Genomic DNA, 21,071 nt, shown 5'->3' with positions numbered 1-21,071 from the left:
TTCTCAACTTGATCTCCTTTTACATACAAATTTCCCAGCATGTTCAATAAGTTTGGTACCCTTTCTAAAATAAGAATCGTCAAGCTCCTCAAAATAGCCTCTAACTGCCGACATCACCATTGAGTCATTTTTTCAATAGAAAATAATGTAAGGAGGCTAAATCTGGCGAATAAGGTGTATGAGGTAGCAGTTTAAGCTTTAATTCATTAATTTTGGCTATTGCAATAACGGATGTGTAAGCTGGTGCATTGTCTTGATGAAACAAACGTTTTTTTCTAGCCAAATGTGGTAATAAGTTCGCATAATACTTATCGTTGATATTTTTTCCTTTTTCAAGATAGTCAATAAAAATTATCTGTGAAGTAATGAACCCACGTTTCATCCATGGTTATGAAACGGTGCAAAAATTCGACTTTATTGCTATGAAACATTGCCAAACACTCGATGGAAACATCTTCTAGATGCTGTTTTTGTTCCATTGTGAACAAACGGGGCACCCATCTTGCGCACAGTTTTCTCATGTCCAAATTTGCAGTTAATATGCGAAGTACCGCACTTTTTGAAATGTCTACTATGTCTGCTAGATTGCGCACTTTCAAATCATCCAGTACCGCTTTGTTGATTTTTTTCAACATTTCTGTAGTCGTCACCTCATTTGGTCGACCCCTGCGATGCTGGTCTTCGCAGATCGTAAGGCCTCGTTTAAATTTCGCTCGCCAATATTTTACTGTTGGTAACGAAGGAGCAGTCTCACACCGAGAGTAGAATCTATTTTTATATTGGTTGGGCTAATGCTTTTCGAATAAAAGTTTCTATCACATAACTATGACCAATTTTTTCCGTGTTTACAAATTAACTGAAAACGTTCGCTATCGATAGCTGCCAAACAAATACTAAACAACGTGGCGTCTTCAAACTTAAAACATATGCTGTATAAATTGTGTACTTCCTCATATAGTGGTATTTTTCAAGCATTTACTGCCATCTCTAGGTCAGGTCAGGTTCTTCCGATATCATCCTCATAGTTCAGTTATTATACAAAATTAAATCAAAGGTTTTACTAACTTTGCTTACCTACAATATATAAATTTTGACAAAGTTCAATATTTCGAAACTCTTTTGTTAAACGATAACAAAACAAAATTAAATAAATAAGATATTGTTTTTTGATAGTCATTCACGTAAAATCAGACTAATCTTTTCCCCTATTTTTCTTTTCAAAGTGGTTTATCAAATTTGTATGAAACACGCCTTCCCCTTTCGACTTTTTTTGTATTCAAAAAGATTTCTATCAAGTTTTCAAAAATCACACTGCGTAAATCAGACTTTACTAACTTGTGAAAATGAAATTTGAGAAACTATAATTTTGAAAGAATGCCGAAAAAGTGAAACGACCCATGTACAAAATAGTTGAACGGCTGAACTAAAAATGTAAGTCATAAATTTAGCAAAATATGATTCTGATCTGCCGTTTTAAACCTATTCGATGCACCGTTATAATAAAAAATGTCATTTATTATTGAATTTTCTTCCTACAATTCACTGTATTTTAAATACCACAAAATAAAGTTAAACTCGATTATACATTACTCTGTGAGAAGTTGATGATGCTAGTTATAAGCACTATGCTAGTAATAATTTCTGTTAAATTCTCGTTTTCAACGTTTGGAAATTAAATGCAGATGTCGGTTATGGTAAACACTGTTCTGAGTGCTGCAGTAATAATAGTTGAAAAAGAGCTTCATTTAGTTTCATCGAAATTGACCAACAAAATGGAGCAATGCGACAGAAGTGGTTTCGTTTTAAGATTTTTAATGTCTCGAAAGTTGTCGACAATATCTGAATCAACGAAATGGTGATTTTAGTACGAGATTTGAGATAATATTTAGGTTAATATTCATAGGAATTCAGATATTTGATATAAAAATTGCTACAATTATTACAGATATTACTTAGCTTTAAAAACAAACTCGGATAAAAGTTGAGAAATATAATTTGAATGATTTATTCGAATTATCATTATATCTCAAAACAAAAGATCGCTTCGATGATTGGAGGATCTTCTTATTCTATAGATTATAAATAATTTTATACTCCCATCGATTTATCATGATAAGATTGCGTAAATACATTAATATTTTTACCACAAATTATTTCAAAAAAATAGTGTTGGAGATTCAGGCAACAGTTTTTCATTATAAACGAAACGCCGCAGCTTCTGTCGCTGGTAAATGTGCATTCATCAAGCTTACGTTCTGGATAATCTTTACTGATGTTGTTCTCGCAAAACAAGGATAATAGGAAAAGTTGACGCTAGTCTTCTGCATTGTACGGGAAATGAATTATTTTATTTGCATATTTATCTCAATATCCTTAGAGTCACAAAAATTTAGTTTTTGACTGATTGTTGTTGATATATATTTTGCTAATGTTGTTTATGTTTGTGCTTCGACGGTTAAGGGTAATTAGCAGATATCAATATTATGTTATGGTACACACAATACATATACACCGGTATGTTGAATTGTCAGCTCAAATTTGACATTCCTCGTACATGACGTGACGCTGGAATCAAAATATTTTGCGTTTTTGTGTGTTTGTGATGCTTTTTGTGTTAGCGGATAGTATAGAGTATAGAGACCTAACTGTTATTATGGTCTTTTAAAATATTATACTTTCCATTATTAGATCCATAATCATAATAAAATACACAATTCGTAGTTTTTCTAATAATCATACTTATTTTGTTGTTATTGATTCACTGTAGTTGGTTAACTTTCTTTTTTCTACAGTGTCTCAAACTTTGAACAATAATTCACTTCACTGTTCACATAGAAACACTCTGACAATGTAAAAATACCATTCTGTTAAAATTTCTAAATTCGTTCTCTTACTTTCTTCGGTCGTTTATGGCATCTAAAAGTAGAATCCATCGGGAACCGTCAAAGCTTCTATGATATTTTTGCGACATCGACTTACTCCAAACAACTAAACTTCTGAACTACTAAACTTTTATATTGTTAAAGCTTTTATGTAGTACAAATTCACCGGTACGTTTACTGGACTACTGCGATTAGTTTTTCCAACTTCCAGCTTATGTAGCATGGTATTCAGTTCTTTTATGGGCATTAACCTATAAATATGTTTCTCTATTTAGCTCCAATTGAACTTTTAACATATTTTCTTGGATAACAGATCCAATTCGCAGAATTATTTTCATATAGTCATTGTTTCTTAAGTTGTTTAAGATATTTATCTGACATAAACGAAAAAATTCTAATAGAGTGAATATAGTTGTCGTCTTGAGTTTTGGAACAATGAGAAGGATCAAGACACGCTGTTAATTAGCTTGACTAAAAAATCAGACGTAATAACAAGCATTTACTGAAATTAGTTATAAACGACTAATCTCCTCTAAAAGCAGTCTAGTCGAAATTAAAAATAAAATTCATTAAAAGTCTAAAGAAAGAGTCTTATAAAATTGAAAAGACTTCAATTTAATTACTGAGAACACTTTGAATACATCCTTCATTGAAATTGTGATATATCCGAATATTTTTGAATATAATACAAATAATCAATAAAAAAACTTGCTAAAGTTTTTACTTGTAGTAATCGTGACGAACAATTGTTTCTCAGAAGAGTAGCAATAGGAAAAATAAAACTTAGAATCGACACAATAGACCAGATCATTTATCAAATAAGAAAAGGGTATTTCAACTAATTATATCATGTAAACGTTAAACCACGAGCTCTAGGAACACATATACGAAATAAGAAGACTCAAGAGGCTGAAGCTCTAAGAGTTAATTAAATAAAGAGCCGGTGTGAAAGCAGAGTAATATTCTGTAATTACGCGATTTAATTTATATCATATTCTGAGAGATTTCTAATGGGCGAGACTGTTAGAATGAGATTTTCAGTGAGTTAGGTCAGATTAAATTTTCCCATTCATCTCATTATTTCATCAGATCACGATAGATGATATTGAATATTAATCTACTGAGGCTTTATTACGGCTTAAAGATTCAGACATCGAATACTTGCTAATTCGTTATAATTTTCAATAAATAAAAAACCTCTTCAATAATGAGGAGTAGTAATTTAATGAGGAACATACGAGAATGGTTCTAGAAGTACCTAGACCAACAGAAAAAACTCAAATATTTTGGAAAAAATGATATCTTCTTTTCGATACCCTTTTTATAATAAGAATCGCCAAGCTCCTCAAAAAAGCCATCAACTGCCGACGTCACCTCTTCATTGTTGAAAAATCTTTGATCACCGAGCCATTTTTTCAAGTCTGGGAACAGAAAATAATCCGAGGGGTTTGAAACTGGCGAATAGAATGGATGAGGTAGCAATTAAAACTTTAATTAATCTATTTTCGCAATGAAGGGTGTGTGTGAGCTGGTGCATTGTTTTGATGAAACAACACAATCTTCTTACCCAAATGCGGCAGTTTTTGTTTGATTCCTTCGCCCAAACGTTGCAATGAGTTCGCATAATACTCACCGTTGAAAGTTTTTCAAGATAGTCAATGGAAATTATCTCACGTGAATTCCAAAAAACTGACACCATGATCTTGCCTGTAGATGGAACGATCTTTCTTTGGAGTCCATTCTCCCTTTTCAGTTCATTCTTTTGATTGCTCTTTTTTATCGGGTGTGAAGTATTGTATAACATAACGATGACCAATTCTTTCCATCTTTACAAATTAACTGAAAACATTCACTATTGATGGCTATCAAACAAATCCTGTACTTTCTAATACAGTGCAACTACCGCCATCTCTAGGTCAGGCCAGCTATTTTTGGGACCATCCTTGTAGGAAATAATAGATAGAATTGCTACCTCTGATGTTAGATGTGTCAATTGCTCAATATTTATTCCAGTTTTAGTGTTAACGTGGCTTTGACATATTTTTTTATGTCCCCGTTTGTTTCGCGTGATCAGAATTGTATTCAAAATTTCGTACTTTTGAGTTTCATCGAACTGATTACTCTTCATAATAGTGTTTTGTCTATTTTTATCTATAATTACTACACTACTGACAACCACGTTCACTGTATACAGATTTTGATTTTCGGGTTGATTTAGATCTTCAGAGTAGATTATTCAAAAAAATATTAATCACCTTCCCACCATTCCATGTCATGTTCAATAAATATAAAGTTGATGACGACCCTAGTTCTAAAAATTATGTTTAAATTTGTTGTTAATACTTCTGGCTCAGTAAAAATTTTCAGAAGAACTATCAAAAACATACTAATAAACGATAGTCCATAGAAAAACAAATTCTTTATTTTGATAGATCAAAAACTTCATGTACATTATGGGCGTTCTCATTTATCAATTATGGAACAAATATTTAAAAGAGGGAAATTTCGTATTTTATTATTAGAACCCCACGATAGTCATCCTTATTACCAAGCGTGTAAGGACTTCCTTTTTCATTGTATTGTAATATATTAATGCACTGATTGTTCTTGATTTTAGGTCTCTTCCAAACATTATTAAAAAAACTAATTTTAAACCTGAAGATACCTCAAATCAAGAACATTTAGATGCATTAATATATCAAAAAGTCTAAGAAATCAGAAATTAAAGAAAGTGTAATATATTTATATACAGTATGGTGCAAATGAAAGGAATATATTCGTTATTTTGTAAACCTACGAATTGAAGAAAAAATCTTTAAATCCGTCGATTTTTATTTTTAAACAAGCTATTCATTATAATACCTTTTATTTTTGACGTCATCTATGTGTGCGTGATGACGTCATCGCTAAAATTTTTAAATAGAAACGTGGGTGTTGTAATATATTAGTTGAAATATCTTTCGAATTTCTGTGCGTCCAAATAAATATGATTTACTGTAGCTAGTATTTCTTCAGAAGAATAATCAATTTTTATCATAACAATAAATTGTATAAGTTATTAAATACAACGAAATCTAAATTAAGTGCTCAAATTGTTCACGTTCAGCTAAAATATGGTTTTTCTACGACCGTGCGTTTTAACCCACTAGTGCGGGAAAGTAAAATAGATAGTTTTTTACTTCGGAGGTTATAACTATTGTTACTACAGATAAATAAATATTTACGAAATAGTCCACCAAATAAAATTTAAACCTTTTCTAGCTTTTTGTAGCATTTTTAATTTGTGAAAATATAAAATAATAAAGATATTTTTTATATAACCATGTACATTCCTCAAAGAAGTGTCACAAAACAACTAACAAACCACCCGGGTTTGATATCAGTTGCTATGACAACCCAGGCGTGTAATTGTTACTAAAACGTCGAAGTTGCTCAAAACGTCTTAGAAGTGACCGAATAAGTACAATCTTCTTCTAAATTATACCACATTAAACCGAATCCGATACAATAATATTAATGGATTCATCCGACGAAGAACTTCCCGAAGCCATTTGAAGGCTGAAAATGAAGCTAATTCCGAGCTGTTACCTGTTACCAAATCCAGACTAAGGTATGGGAAGCAATACGACCATTTTGTTACATGTGTAAGGAGAAAGGGGCTAAAACTTATAACCAAAGTTTTGAAATCTAATACATTATGGTCCCGCTATTCGATGGTAAAAAGTTTAGTTAAAATAAAACAAAATTTGGATATAGGAAACTTCCATAAGCTAACGTCGTTTCTTAACAAAAAAATATTGGTTATGCTAGCTCCCGATGAGGTATACGAAGTGGCAAGGAAACACCAAAGTGGACTAACTTTAATATATTTTCCGAGATTTCGAATACTTATGTATTCATCGTCTGGGAAATAATTAATAAAGAAGATATATTAAAGTTAGTCTACTTTGGTGTTTCGTTGCCACGTTCCCAATAAGAAACTGCTCATAATAAAGCCGGCAAAGACTTCTTTACAATAACAATAGAAAATAAGGAAATATTACATTGTTATCTCACAATATACTCTTCATTATAGTCAACACAAATTCCTGATAATATGGCATTTCAATATTCGCAAACCACTGATATACCGCACAAATGACTAAGAAAATCGTTTACGGCGAATGTGTTCTTAAGATTTAGATAAAAGCCAGTAATCACGTAACATTCGTGATACACATCCTGTTTAACAACCTTTCATATCCAATTCGGTAGTAGAGATATTATGTGCCACATGGTAGAAATGACCAATTATTTGCAAAACAAAATCATCCAGCTCGTCTGTGTCTGTACAAGACTGTGTGGCACAGAGTTATGACACCACCTTTTCACTACAAAATGGTACTGCTTATTCTCCTTATATCCTTATATGTATCTAACAATTTTTTTTTGAATTTGCGTTGGGATTAACGTAAGTATTACACGATCCATTTTGATACTGAGATGTGTATCCTGATTTTAAGCTTTTTCAGTATTCATAATTTAACAGGTTTAAATTTGTAAGTTTCTAATGTAATATACTGATAATAGGTTACATTGTTAGTGATAATAAAGATTTGTTTTGATTTATAAAGGTATATAATTTATTTCCCACGCTATAGGCTGCGAAAAATACATAAAATTCCTTGAAATATCACAATTCTATTGAAACCAGAATTAGATATAACAAAAATATTTAGGTACTCAACGTGTTTCAAAAAGATTCCTAAACCAAATGTTGTTATGTTATGCCACATGAAAGCATTTTTGGCACATTATATTTACCATCATTACTAGAACAAACAACGTTTGTAGGTCACATGTTCACACGATTTCATTTTCATTTAATGAAATTATCTTTTTTCATTTCTCTCTACTATTCAAAACTCACAAATCATTTTCTAGGTGGGAATTGTCAAAAATAATTATAGTTGTTAATATCAAATGACAGATTCGGTCTAATTTTGTTATATATAAATCTTTCGTTTGTTAAATACTATTGGCATCTTTATTATCCCATTCGATAAAAACGAAAAATAAAGATCACCCACCAACTAGAATTTATTTTATTTTATATTTATCTTTAGAAACTACTTCTTTTTATCAATTTTTCGGTCGATAAACACTTACAATCAACTCCTGAAATCACAATGTGAAAATATTATTTTGCGTGGAAATGATAAGTAGTAATTTACAATCTAAGAATTTCAGAAATATAAGGCGCTATTATTGGAAAAATAAACTATGATAATTTCTTATTTATACATAAAACTTAGCAGCCATTTGTGACAAACAAATGACCAGAAGTTGTGCAGTACAATATCCATATATTTTTGCTCGAATCAGGAAAATAATTTTGAAAAATTAAATTTGGTTACATTCCATATTTGGAATCAAGCATATATGCATCTTTGATATAGATTCTGTCCGCATCAAGTATAACGAAATCGCATTTTCAATAACTAAATAACTAAATAACAAAAGGGTCTGTATTAGCAATCGGAAAAGCTTCAGACTATATCCCTCTAAGATGGAAATATGATGAAATCACTATTTTATTTCAAAGTGCATGTTAGTTGAGATTGACAATGAACATAGAAAACATAGAATGAAACATGGATCTAGTATTACGTGGGGTATTATGAAATGGACAAAAAATTAAGGAGTTGAAGTGTAACAAAAATCTTCCAATTGCTGCTCCAGTATATTAGAGAATAAAGCATTGGCAAATAGGTAACGATTGTGGGTAAGATCAATTATTTCGCATACAGTTATTTCTGAATTAAGTTTAATCGCGACAAACATAAACAGAATAAATAATGGTTTTATCTGTATAATCCTAGCTCGGCAAATGTGGAAGCGGGTCCTAGTATTATAAATAAACATCACCGGTTCTGTCACTCAAATTTTTCATATCTTGACGTTAAATGAATGCCGTATACCAAAATATTCGAAATTAAGCCAGAAAAATAAAACTGAAAAGAATTTCATCTGTGAAATAAATGAAAAAGTCAACCAAAAAAACATGATACTAAAAGGATATACTGAATATATCATATGACCTAAATTCGAATAACATTGAAAAAAATCTGTCTAAAAGTTTGTATTGTCAATGTGTGCGGACGACACATTAGAATTGTCATGAGTCTTACGTTTAATTGGCTTATTACAACACGTTTGATTCAGAAGCGGTTAGAATATATTTAAGCCTTGCCTAGCACTTTTCGACCAGATGTCTTTAATTTATACTCAACATTGCGGAAGTAAATGAAATCTTGACTGAAAATCGCCGGTCAATTCTAAAAAATTTCCGTCTCTCCAATTCTCATGATACATGTGATAACGAATTTGAACTGCAAACCAGTCAACAAACATCGAAATGGCAAATTGGCTTCTTTTGTGCATTAGTAAAAAAAAATAAAGGACAAAAAGAAAATAGGTACGCGGAAAAAAAACTTCTGAAATTCAAATTCTGAATGTATCACATAAATTTAAACAAATTTTGGTGAGAGACCACTACACTCAATTTCATTTGCTCTCCAAGACCCCACTTTAGGACATTATTAATCGCCATAGATCCATTTTTGAAGAAGGTGATTAAAAATTATCTTATTTAATGGAATCTTTACCAAGGTAAATCAATTAAAATTTGAGGCTTTTACTAAAATATAGCATACATACCATATAATTACTTATTTCTCTTAATTATTCTCTATTATTTGTTCATAGTTTCAAAATATTATTGATTAAAGACTGACTTACGTGAATGTTATGCTTCAAACCGTACTAACATGCGTGAAATATTATAGCCATCATTAGCGTTTGAATGAAATATTTTGGACGTCACATCTATGTCCATAATATGTATCCAAAATATTGAGCCATCAGGAATTTAAAAAATTATTATTCAGCTTTTGAATTTGTTATATTATATTGTTATTTCAATTATATACTGAGGAAGATATTACGGCGCGATATAAATTATAAATCAAGTAAAAGTATTAATAATAACCTTCAACGTATGACGTGCAATCACAGAGCACTTTTCAAATCACCTCGTTTAAATAAAAGTTTAACAAATGGTGCCAAATAAATGTAGGTTACACGCATTTCGCGAACAGTTAAACGTTTTCGTGAAACTTTTTGGGAAGCGTCTATGCGGCCGACGGCTTTTCAACTGAACACGTTTGTTTGAGCGTCTCGACGCTTACTGTGTGCTCCCACTTGGGTATTATGCGGTGTAAAAAATAGCCTAATACTGAGCAAATACTTCTGATATTCGAGTTCTTCCTATTTACTTAAGTTTTTTGTTCTTTTAACTTTCTCATTATATATTGAAATTGCGAACAAAGAACCTAAAAATACCAGTTACAAGAAAAAGTAAATTTAGATAAGACAATATTAACCGGTAATCATGTACGTTAGTGAAATTTAAATAACTTGAAACGGCAAAGTATATACAGGAGTTTCTATCATCCACACTACTAAAAGAAAGAACAAATTATTTTCTCAGTTTTATACCGCGATGAATATTGTGATTCTGATGGATTTTTTTAATTTAAGAAAAAGATTTAAAGGTTTGTTACTTATCTTAGACTTAGATATTATTAGTGAACCGTTCCGGGGAAGGTCTTTTCGATACTTGGTTGATAGCAAGTACTGTTACCAGAATAGTGCATAGATTCCGCAGAAAATATCATTTAAACGCATCCAATAACCGTTCCATGAACGGTCCAGATTAGCAGGCTGGAACAAACCTATGGAACAATCCTTAATTTCAACTAAACACTATATAGTTCCATAAAAATTCTATTCTCATTTATTTCAGTAGGAGTTTAATTTAACGAATTTATATGATAAAAGTTCTATTGATGAAATATATTTAGAAGAAAATTATAATAGTTTTATCACCATTATTTTATTATTACATTATTCATCACTTTTTTCTAATTTTTCCCTGAATTTCTTCACTATTATCTCTATGGAACTTTTTTCCGTACTATTTTGCTTTGCATTTTAACTTCTTAAACTCCTTGAAAACTTCATCAGTCCGTTTGTCTCAAAACACTATCACTAATTATATCTAATAAGCTTGATTCACATTTTCACATTAGTGTGTTTGTCATTAAAATTTGAAATGTTGTTATTTATTATATATTAGCATGTAATTCAATCTTAAATTTGATTCACCTTATTATTTTGATACTATAATATAATATTCTCTTATTTATTCTATTATTATATTTGCTTAATAAATATTAATGTTGACATAGTTACATATATATAGAAATATTTGACAAGTATGATCACAAATATATAAAATTGCAACGAAATTCACTTCCAGTGTAACTATTTGATATATGTATGTATAGAAAAACGAGTATTGAATTCTACAATTGCGAACTTTTAGAACCATATATCTACATTAAACACATGAAAATGAGAGTATACAAATAAATTATTCCCCCTTGACTTCAATTGTATTAGTAACGCTGAAGTTAGATACAGTGTGTTCATAAAGTAATACCATAACAATATTTCAACTTATGTATGTGTTGTGTATTAAAAAAAGTCGAGTAGAACTTTTTTGAAGTGAATCTAAAGTCTAAATCTTGTATATATTTTCATAATATATCAAATTACTCATTCTATAATTATTTATAAAGATGTTAAAATTTTTACCTTCTTCAATTTGAAAGTATCCATGTTCTTGATGAGATGATATAGAAGTACGCTGATCTTGAAATTTTACGGGCTGTTATCAATATTATATTTCTCACTTAATTCCGGTTATTTTGCCTTTTACACAATGTTTTTTAGATAGCAAAAATAGTGTGAATGCATTTGAGCTCAGAGAATTGATTGATCACTTTATTTTGCCCCCTCTTTGAAATCCAACTATTTTGAAAAATTTCATTTGAGTAGTTTCGTATAAGACATGGTAAGACACCTTTTTATTGTAACATAAAATTAAAAAAACTTTTACAAATTGGATTGTTTATTGCAGAAACTATTTGATTTCTCAATATTCCAAAATACTTTGGTTCGTTGAGGTCGCTTTCCTCAAATAATGATCCAATAACAATGCCGATATTTGCCCAAACATTAAAGCTTTGCAATATCTACAATTATGGCAATTAACATAAATATGGCGTAACAAAACAAAACTATTCTATTCTATCTTACTTATATCATTTACTTATCTAACTTATTCTTCTTAATGTTACAAACAGATCCAAAAGTAACATCATGTTTAAATGCAGTCTTTCAAATGGGTGTACAAGGATTTTTTACAAAACTTGCTACAAGGCATGCTATTCAAGAATTTCCCAACATCGGCGGCAAGTTTGGAGTGGTTTTTGATTGGGTTCACTTCTTCAAAAAGTTTCAAAATCCTTCAAATTGCAGTTTTGTTAACGATAACCGTTATTATTCCAGTGAGGTAAACACTAATAACGTTAGTTATTTTACTAATGGAATATTTGTTTGAAGTAATGAAAGAGACCTAATACTTTAATGTGAACAATTTAAGATGACCGATTGAATGCTAAAAGTCCACTTTGGTGTTTCCTTGCCACGTTCCCAATAAGAAACTACTTTTTTATTCTTTTTTTGGATATGATGACGGTGATCTATTGATCAATATAAATACGCAAATTGTCAGTGTCAATATCATATTTTTATAAAGATTTAAAGAAAAGTCGAGCCGTCAAAATTTATCTATCGTTTAAAAATTATTGAAAAAAATAATCTTTAGTCTTTAATCTTTAATCTTTAATCAAAAACCTCCATTAACTTAAATTACATTTATCAATTTTTTTGCAAATAAAGAATGAAGAAATATAATGAGAGAAAACAGATGAACATTTTTTAGCATTTGAATAGAATTAATTTGAAATTGTCCTATTAAATTGGATAAATCTCAACCAGTGCTCGAAAGGAACAGAAAAAAAGACTATGAATCTTAGGATTGCACAATTTACTCTGGTCGCATAATAATTAATTTCCAAAACACAAAGCATTACTTCATATACAACTGCGAATGCCAAGACAGCATACAATGACCTGTCAGCAAAAGAATGTAGTTTTGCTAGATTAATTACCTTGGTATGCAGTTAATGTAATTAAAGGACAACGGTGTGTTTTTCTAAATATTTTATGTTTTTCTTTCCTTTTCTATGTTTTGCAACCGAATTGTTGAGTTTGACAAAGTAGTCATTGATAAAAAACAATGGCTGTTGACAATATTGACTACTTATTGGGAGCTTATTTTAGTAATTCAGAAAATATGCTTTCGAATGTTAGCTGAAACAAATCGGGTAGATTTAAAACAGATGCCACTGAATCTCCTTGAATCATTTGCTTTGTGGATTACTAACTTTGACTGTTTTTAATTTCTATAACAGATGAGAAGTATTTGAACCATTAGAAGAACATGGAGATAAACTTCCAGTCTCTATACTGTATTCACATAATGAATGGAAATGTGAATGAGCGAATCCAACAACAAATAATAGACAAACATATAAATGAATATAGTACATGAATTATACTGTTTAAGTGTTATTGATTGAAGCAAATTGTTGGACTATGTTATTTTTTCGAATTTTGTTGGAACAAATGAAATTAATGTGCCAGAGTTTATCACACTCTCGCTTTATGTGTTAGTATACGTCGCCATTCCTTTGATATTGCAACTTGTAAACCTGGGTGGATATTGCGTTACGTGTCATTACGGTTAATGATAGTACATTCCTTCCGACAATTTACTGTAGTTCATAAACAGCAGCAGACTAAACAGAGTTTAGTATATAGTACTGTCCATGAAAATATCATTTTATTGGATATGATAACGACAAGTATAAGGAAGAAAACAAACAAGTAATAAATGAAGCCCTTTCCATTAATTCACGCTAATAAGAGGCTGGTTAATATAAAAATTTCGACCAAACTCACACTTAGGACTCACTAAAATTCAGTAAATGTGGTGATAATGTGATATTCTTGGCTCCCACACCAAAATATTAACGACAACTTCTTGAAGAAACATATACGTCAAATGGACGTCAATTTGTGAATCAATATTTCCCAGTGATAACATTTGACAAAAGTACTAATAATGAACGGCAAGAAAAAAGATCGTAGTCTTGAATGCGGCAATAAAAAACTATGTTAGACTAAGTAAATATTTCCTTTCCTCTATTGATCAAATCTCCACCTAATGAGGTGCCTTTTTAAAATAATAGTCTAAAACTGAACCTTATAAATCATTCATAATTCATCCAGGAAAGCAGTTTGCCCTGAAATCTCTTTTAGTTAGATAGCATAGCAACTTCAGATATATACTTCTTGCGTTCAAAATATTTTCAAGAAGTTTCAACTAAGAACTTTCCATTCTTTTTATAAGACGAAAATAAAAAAAATCTCAAATGAGAACGTATTTCATAAGGTCATTAAATCATTTTATACTTTGTTGTATAACATTGTGAAGATTGAATTTTTTGTCCTTAACTAAGTAAATCAGTATCTCCATACAAGATTTCAAATAACCGAAAAGGCAGAAAAACCACACAAAAACATTGATATTGATAGTGATTGGAGTAGAAATTTGACTGCAAAACTCATAGTCCCATGTGATATGGAAAAGCCTTTGGTCTCTGAGGACTATATCTTGGTTATCGAGAGATTGCAACCGAATACATATATGGTAGGAAATGAGGTACTGATAATTCCTTTTAGATCACTTTTTCCACTATTATCCAACTAACTTAGTGATATTGTTATTATTAATAATAATTAAGGTAAATATGGATTCGATCGACAGTAAAACCAAACTGTACCTAAATCTTGAATGAGATGAACTCCATAGCCACCATAAAAAGTTTAAAAAATCAGTATCAATTGGTCCACTTTTTGGTTTTATCTGAAAAATTTTGATGTTCTGTTGAATCTGCATGAGGAATAACGATAAACGATTGGAGAACTTTATCATAGAAATAACTCAAATTTTTGAATATGTTTCTACAAGTCGCTTTTATTTTAAGAGAAAAACAATGAGCTCAATTTGAATTTATATAGTGATTATCAACTGTTGATCTGGCTATTTAGTAATAAACATGCAAATGTATAGTTATATATTATTTTATAAAGAGTAAGGGAGTAAATATTTTTTGTTTATACATTTAATTCCTCTTAAAAACATTTCGATAAATGCTTAAAAAAAGTCGAAACGTCAAAACGCCTCAAAAGGTCTAGGAAATGAAAAATTGAAGAAATTTATATATAGAAATTGTTAAATATCTTAATTGATTCGAAATACAGTTCCGTGTTTAACAGTGATTCAAGATGCACGTTATGATAAAATATCTAGTGTTACATCGTATTAACTCAACTACTTTAAAAGTAACCAAGTAGCCCAGTTAAACTCATCATCATCGTCATTGAAATAATAATTCATTGGTCTGCTTTTTTTATATATTTAACTAATAAAAGACTGTCACATCGAAATAATAAATTGGAAAGCTGATTATTCAAAGTATGTCAGTGAAAAATTTTAATGTAATTCTGTGAGCAATTTTTCTGAAAAATTTGCTTAACGTATTTAATCTCAGTTCGCGAAAAAAGTTATTGACGCTATTTTTTTAATCTTGCCAAATATTTTAGAACACTATATTTTATGTTAATATATCAGGACTTTTATTATTTTTTTTCAACATCATAATATAAAGGCATGCCATTAACCTTTCTTACCATTTGTTGCTATCTTTTTAAAGGAACTGGATAACTAACCTATAAATAAAAAAAATAATAAATTAGTTGCTTGATGACGGACCTAAATATAAATATTGGAATCAAGAATAAGCATTTTTAGACCGGATTCCTTGACTATTGAAAAGTCTGCTTAAATTGCAAAATTGACTTCAGACAAGACATTGATTTAAGTGACTTGTGAATGGTTATTACTGTTTTTTTTTTCATTCTAGATAAATATTATATTTATATGATATAATATATGATATTTTTATTCCAGTTAAGATTTCTCGCTAAGTTAGTGAATAACCTGATTTGTACATTTCGAGGAAAAATAAATGAATCGGTCATAGTCATAATAAAAATAATTGTGTGACTATGGAAACTTTTCACATTTGAATGAGGTTTGAAATTAACATGAAAAATAAAACCGAATTAAATTATCACAAAGGAAACTATCCACTTTCTGATAATGTTAACTAGAAAAATTCATGAATATTAACGTACAGTGTGCTTTATTTGAGCATCATGGAGCATCATCAAATCTGTATTATATTTGAACCTTTGTATTCTCCGAAGCATATTTGAAGAAATTTTAATTACTATCAGAATTTTTGTGTTATTGTTGTGTTTGTGTTGACTTTTTTCTAGTCAGTAAAATTCTAGAGTAATAATTTTTATAAAACAGAAATATATATTTGAAATGTGAAACTTTCACAACTAAGCGCTGAAAGAGATTGACTATGTAACTGTAATTTTTAGAAAAAGTATTCTGGAAATTACCAAATGATTTATTTATATTTCACCAGATCGTGAATAGGTCATGGTCTTGAAGTCACTATTAGTTAGAGCTGACTGAGGGTCGCTGATAAAATATCTTTGACTATCATTTTATTGATCATTCAAAAAAAGTATGAGTGAGGCAACATGGAGATATATCAATGGAGCACAATGAGTATTTTTTTTCAGGTAAGAACTATATATAAGAGATGACTCAGACGTACACAAGAAGGGAATGATTGAAAAATGCTATAGATGATGTTATGAGGAATGAAATATCTCCATCTTGCAAGTGAAAAAGGGGTGATTTTGATATGCTTTCCAACCCACTCCACTCGTCGCTTACAGCCACTTGACGTGACTTTCATGAAACTTTTAAGTGTTTTCAATGATCAGGAAGTCTGGATCTCCTTCTGGATGGGATCGAATCTATGCCGAGTAGTTTCCCGAATTGCTAATTTATATGAACACGATTTTGTAATAGCTGCAAATATATCAACGACAATCAATGGTTTCCGGAGAACAGGAATTTGGTCGGTCAATCATGGAAAGTTTAGCGACCTTGACTACGCACCCTCAGGTACAGCAGACAGGCCATTGGTTGAAAATGCAGTCAAATCAATGATACTATCATGCCTGGTTTTGTTCCTGATCCACACCAAACTGCTTTACCTGTCGGGAACTACCAATCTTCTATACTTCCCGTGAACATCACTCCAGCTAATAAAACTAAAATGATTTGTACTAAATGCCTAGCAGAAGATGTTCTTCCCATTCCATCATTTACAGAAGAGAAGCAGAACTTAATTTGAAGATAGTGAAAGAAATTAGGGTGAAATATTTGTTCAAAAGAATAAATCTTGTAACAACAAATAAAACCTTGCAAGACATATCAAATCACGATTTGGAAACTCCATTTCGCTCCACCAGGTGGAGTAAGTTGAATTTTCATTCCAAAAACGGAACAATTATTTTTAATAACACTCACCTTCATGAAATGTGTTCACTTCTTATGTTCAATCACATTATTTCATACATCTGAGCGTTTTGTTATTTTATTTACCTCTAAATGTTAAGTACCACCCCCCATCTTGCCTTACTCTTACCGGGAAATAAACATAATTTGAGCCCAAATTTCTCTTTAGATATCAGATATCAAATTCTAGAAACTGAAATATAAACTGCATAAATAATATGTTCGGTGACACACCCATTATTTCACTTCCCAGGTATATAGACTCAACAATGAGTAATAGGAACATGTTCTTCTTCAAAAGATTTATGTTCCTAGTAATATAATTTTATTCTTTATAACCTCTTAGTAATAATTGCAAGTATAAATGAAATCACAATCTATTAAAACTAATATTTGTCGATATGACTGCGATTATTACTACATATCTTTTTGACTTTTAATATTAGTGGAGGTCAAATTAAATCCGGAAATGCTCCAAAGCTCACGAATGCTATGGAAATTAATTAATTTTCTAAAAATAAGTACAAGCGAGATAAAAATAAACCAATATTATTCTATCTGAAGTGTTGTGAGGAAATTTCACTTCAAAACATTTTTAACGATTATGGAAATTTCATTTGTCTCTTTTAAACATTATTTTGTATTCCAGAATTATCCTATTTTCAACAAAAATAAAATTAAATGCATATATAAGTATATAATTCCCACTTGATAGTTTCAAAAAATAATCACTGCTGTTTCTAGTGATACTATTATTTTGTTTAGCTTCTACTTAGCTGAACAGCCAGGTTAATGAAAGGAATTTGTTCAACATAAAGTGACAGAATAAAATTAATTATTTTTAACGACTAAAAATATAATGAGCACCCGGTATTCGAATAATTCAGATAACAGTCATTATTTTCTCAAACGTAACCAGTATCATAAGTTTGAAATATGAAAGTTAAAAATAATGTTACGTCCTTGACAAGTAATTTCAAAAATAAATTTGTGTTATTAGAGAGACATCTTAGCCTAATGTCCACAATGAAATAGATTCATATAGATAGACAATATGTAGACCTGGCACGCATCCAAGCTCTATAAAAAGAATCTGACAGCATCGTATATTGACGGTAAAAATTCTTTAAATCAAATGGCGATAGCAAACTCAACATGAACTCGTTTGAGACATAACATTTGTGCAATAATAGAACATTATACCAAACATATTCACATCAAATAGATTTAGGAAGGCTTCACACTTTACAGAATCAGTTCAAGAAAGTTTCTGTAGCGCCGATGTTGAAATGTCTTTGATATATCAAAATACAGTACTGCAAATATTATTTCTATCTCCTTTTCCATTTAGTACTTTTTAATACTGTATTTGATAGTTCATGTACTGTCTTTCCTTGTTAGTATCTGTTTTGGCGCGCGCTCTATCTCTTTCTTCTAAACTGTGAAATTCCTAAGTACTCCTTTCCTAGTACCTTTCACCTTAGTTAGTTATTATCCTGTTAAATTTTTTCATGTTACTCTTGTGCCTGTTTTTGCCTGCTACTCTATCAATTTTCAAAATTGCTTCTATTCTTCATCTATTTCTCTGTCTTCTTCGTTATGTTAACATTTGTCTTTATTCCCTGCTGCTCTTATAGAGCATTGCTGTGTCTGGATGCAAGGTTCTGGTTCTGTAGGGAACTTACATAACTGGGATATGACAAACAAAAGCAAATTTACGAAATTTCTGTTTCTCGCTACATCAAAATATCTGCTTATCGTATTTCTTTATAGATTCGTATAGTAATACCTGAAATTACACTAATTTTATCTTATACATATTTTAAAAGCATCATCTCTTAAAATTTGCCTCTTTATACTAAAGACTAGTAAAGATTGAACTAACAGCGAACATTCTATGCTATAAATCTAATTTAAGGATACTTTCCTTCCTTGATTGAAATTTATTTTCAATTTACTCTGATTCCAAATATAGCTCATGTAAATTGTGTACAAATTTTAAGTGATGTAAGCTTATTTTATAAAGCAATATAATATTATATAATAAACATTTGAAACGATATGGTAAGTGAAAATAAATGGTGTCTTAACAATATGAAACTTAAAGTTTAAATTCTAAAAATATTGATGCAAATTAACAAGGAATTTGAATAAGCAATGACAAATTATTTCAAACTTCATGATTGTTACGAATGAAAAAGAGAATATGAATGAAACAGAAAGGTTTTCTTTTTTATATTGGTTCTAGAGTCAGCATATTTAAATTCAGACTCAAGTACTTGTCCGAGCAAGTAGTGATGGAATCTGATAAATCTGAACTAACACTGCAGTTCGTATTCACTGTTAAGTTACAGTAGATAATTACTTTATATAATATGCAAGTGAGGCTAAAATGAGCTACTACGTGTGTAGAACAAACTCTGAAATGGGAGTCATGGCCCAAAGAAAGTATATGGTAATCCTAGAATTCACTATAACTTGACCAAAAATATAAATTCTTCCAAAGAGAATTTGTATTGAAAAGTGAGTAACAAACATACCGTATCCTCACTCAATCAAAGCAAAAATATAAAATAAATACTTAAATTTCATGGATTCCAAACATCATATAGACTAATAGAAAAGTATTTCGTCATAAATAACTTCTCTTAGTTGACGTTATATTTTCAATTGAAATCCTACATACACGTTTCCAGTCTGAGGAAAATTAAGAAAGAAAGTTCACTAAGGTGGACAGGATTACATTGAAAATGTGAAGTTGAATAACTCTGATTCTGGTGCGATTACTCGATTTTACATTGTTTTTTTTTCTCGGTGAGCTATGGTAATAAGCTATTGAAACTAATTCCGCATAAAGCTATCAAATTTTGTATTCTAGTTTTTCAGTATATATTCCGCAATCTCTATTAGGTTGAATCCATAGCCATGAAACAACTCCATAAAACAAGCAGTTACCGCAATTAAAAAAACGTTATTAATCGTGTTTTGCAGTTCCAGTGGGAGTTTACAAACTCTCCAAATCAGGAGGGTAACAAAACACTCTTTTATGAAAGATAACAGCTTAATGAAACGTTATTCATAAAAATATTAGTCCAGACAACCGAAGGTATTTAACAAGCAATTGTCAGTGATGCTCTTTCAGAATCAATCATTTGAATTAAATGGAAACATGATGTTTTTCCTCATTATATTTTAATAAAATCCTTAAGTACGCAGAATTTCGTTATTCACGAAAACCTTGCACAACTTTGGTGGTTCAATAACAATTTTTCGTGAAATATTCCACCACCATTTTGCATTAACTTGACTGAAAAATATTCCATGCAGTATTCTATGGCATATGACATGGTATTTGGAAAATTTTAAACCATATAGAGGGGTCATTTTCGAATTAGCTAATTGCTATACCGACTACCAGAAATATCTACTAGTTTGGTATCCTCCTTCATGAAAAACAAATTGTGTAATTATTTCTTTAGTCGAAAATTTATACGCTGTATTCGTTCTCCTAATCCAGCTGCTAACACTACACTGCAAATAAAATTAATAGATAAATCGAATGGTTCGGTCACGTGATCTACCAATATTGAAGTATTTGATAACGTGATTGGTTTTGAATACCAAAGTAAGTGTAAATGTACAATTCAAATTCCATCGACATAATG

The 21,071-nt window shown here is 30.4% G+C and overlaps 1 protein-coding gene across 6 annotated transcripts in view; it reads right to left on the bottom strand.

Annotated features, from left to right (window-relative positions):
- LOC130451589 (mucin-2) overlaps nt 1–21,071 on the bottom strand; it is a 287,468-nt gene that overhangs the window by 221,264 nt on the left and 45,133 nt on the right. Inside the window, exon 1 of one of the 6 annotated variants that reach the window (XM_056790703.1) lies at nt 9,663–10,052. The exons of 4 other annotated variants lie outside the window; for them this stretch is intronic. The gene's annotated coding sequence lies outside the window, so the exon portion shown is untranslated. Of the gene's footprint in view, nt 1–9,662; nt 10,053–21,071 lie in introns of those variants that run through there. One more of the 6 variants, XM_056790702.1, reaches the window with a different exon arrangement.

The sequence above is a fragment of the Diorhabda sublineata genome, chromosome X (assembly GCF_026230105.1).
Source record: "Diorhabda sublineata isolate icDioSubl1.1 chromosome X, icDioSubl1.1, whole genome shotgun sequence".
Classification (NCBI taxonomy): domain Eukaryota; kingdom Metazoa; phylum Arthropoda; class Insecta; order Coleoptera; family Chrysomelidae; genus Diorhabda; species Diorhabda sublineata.
Note: the sequence above shows the minus strand (reverse complement) of the source record. Positions and strands in the feature narration are given on the sequence as shown.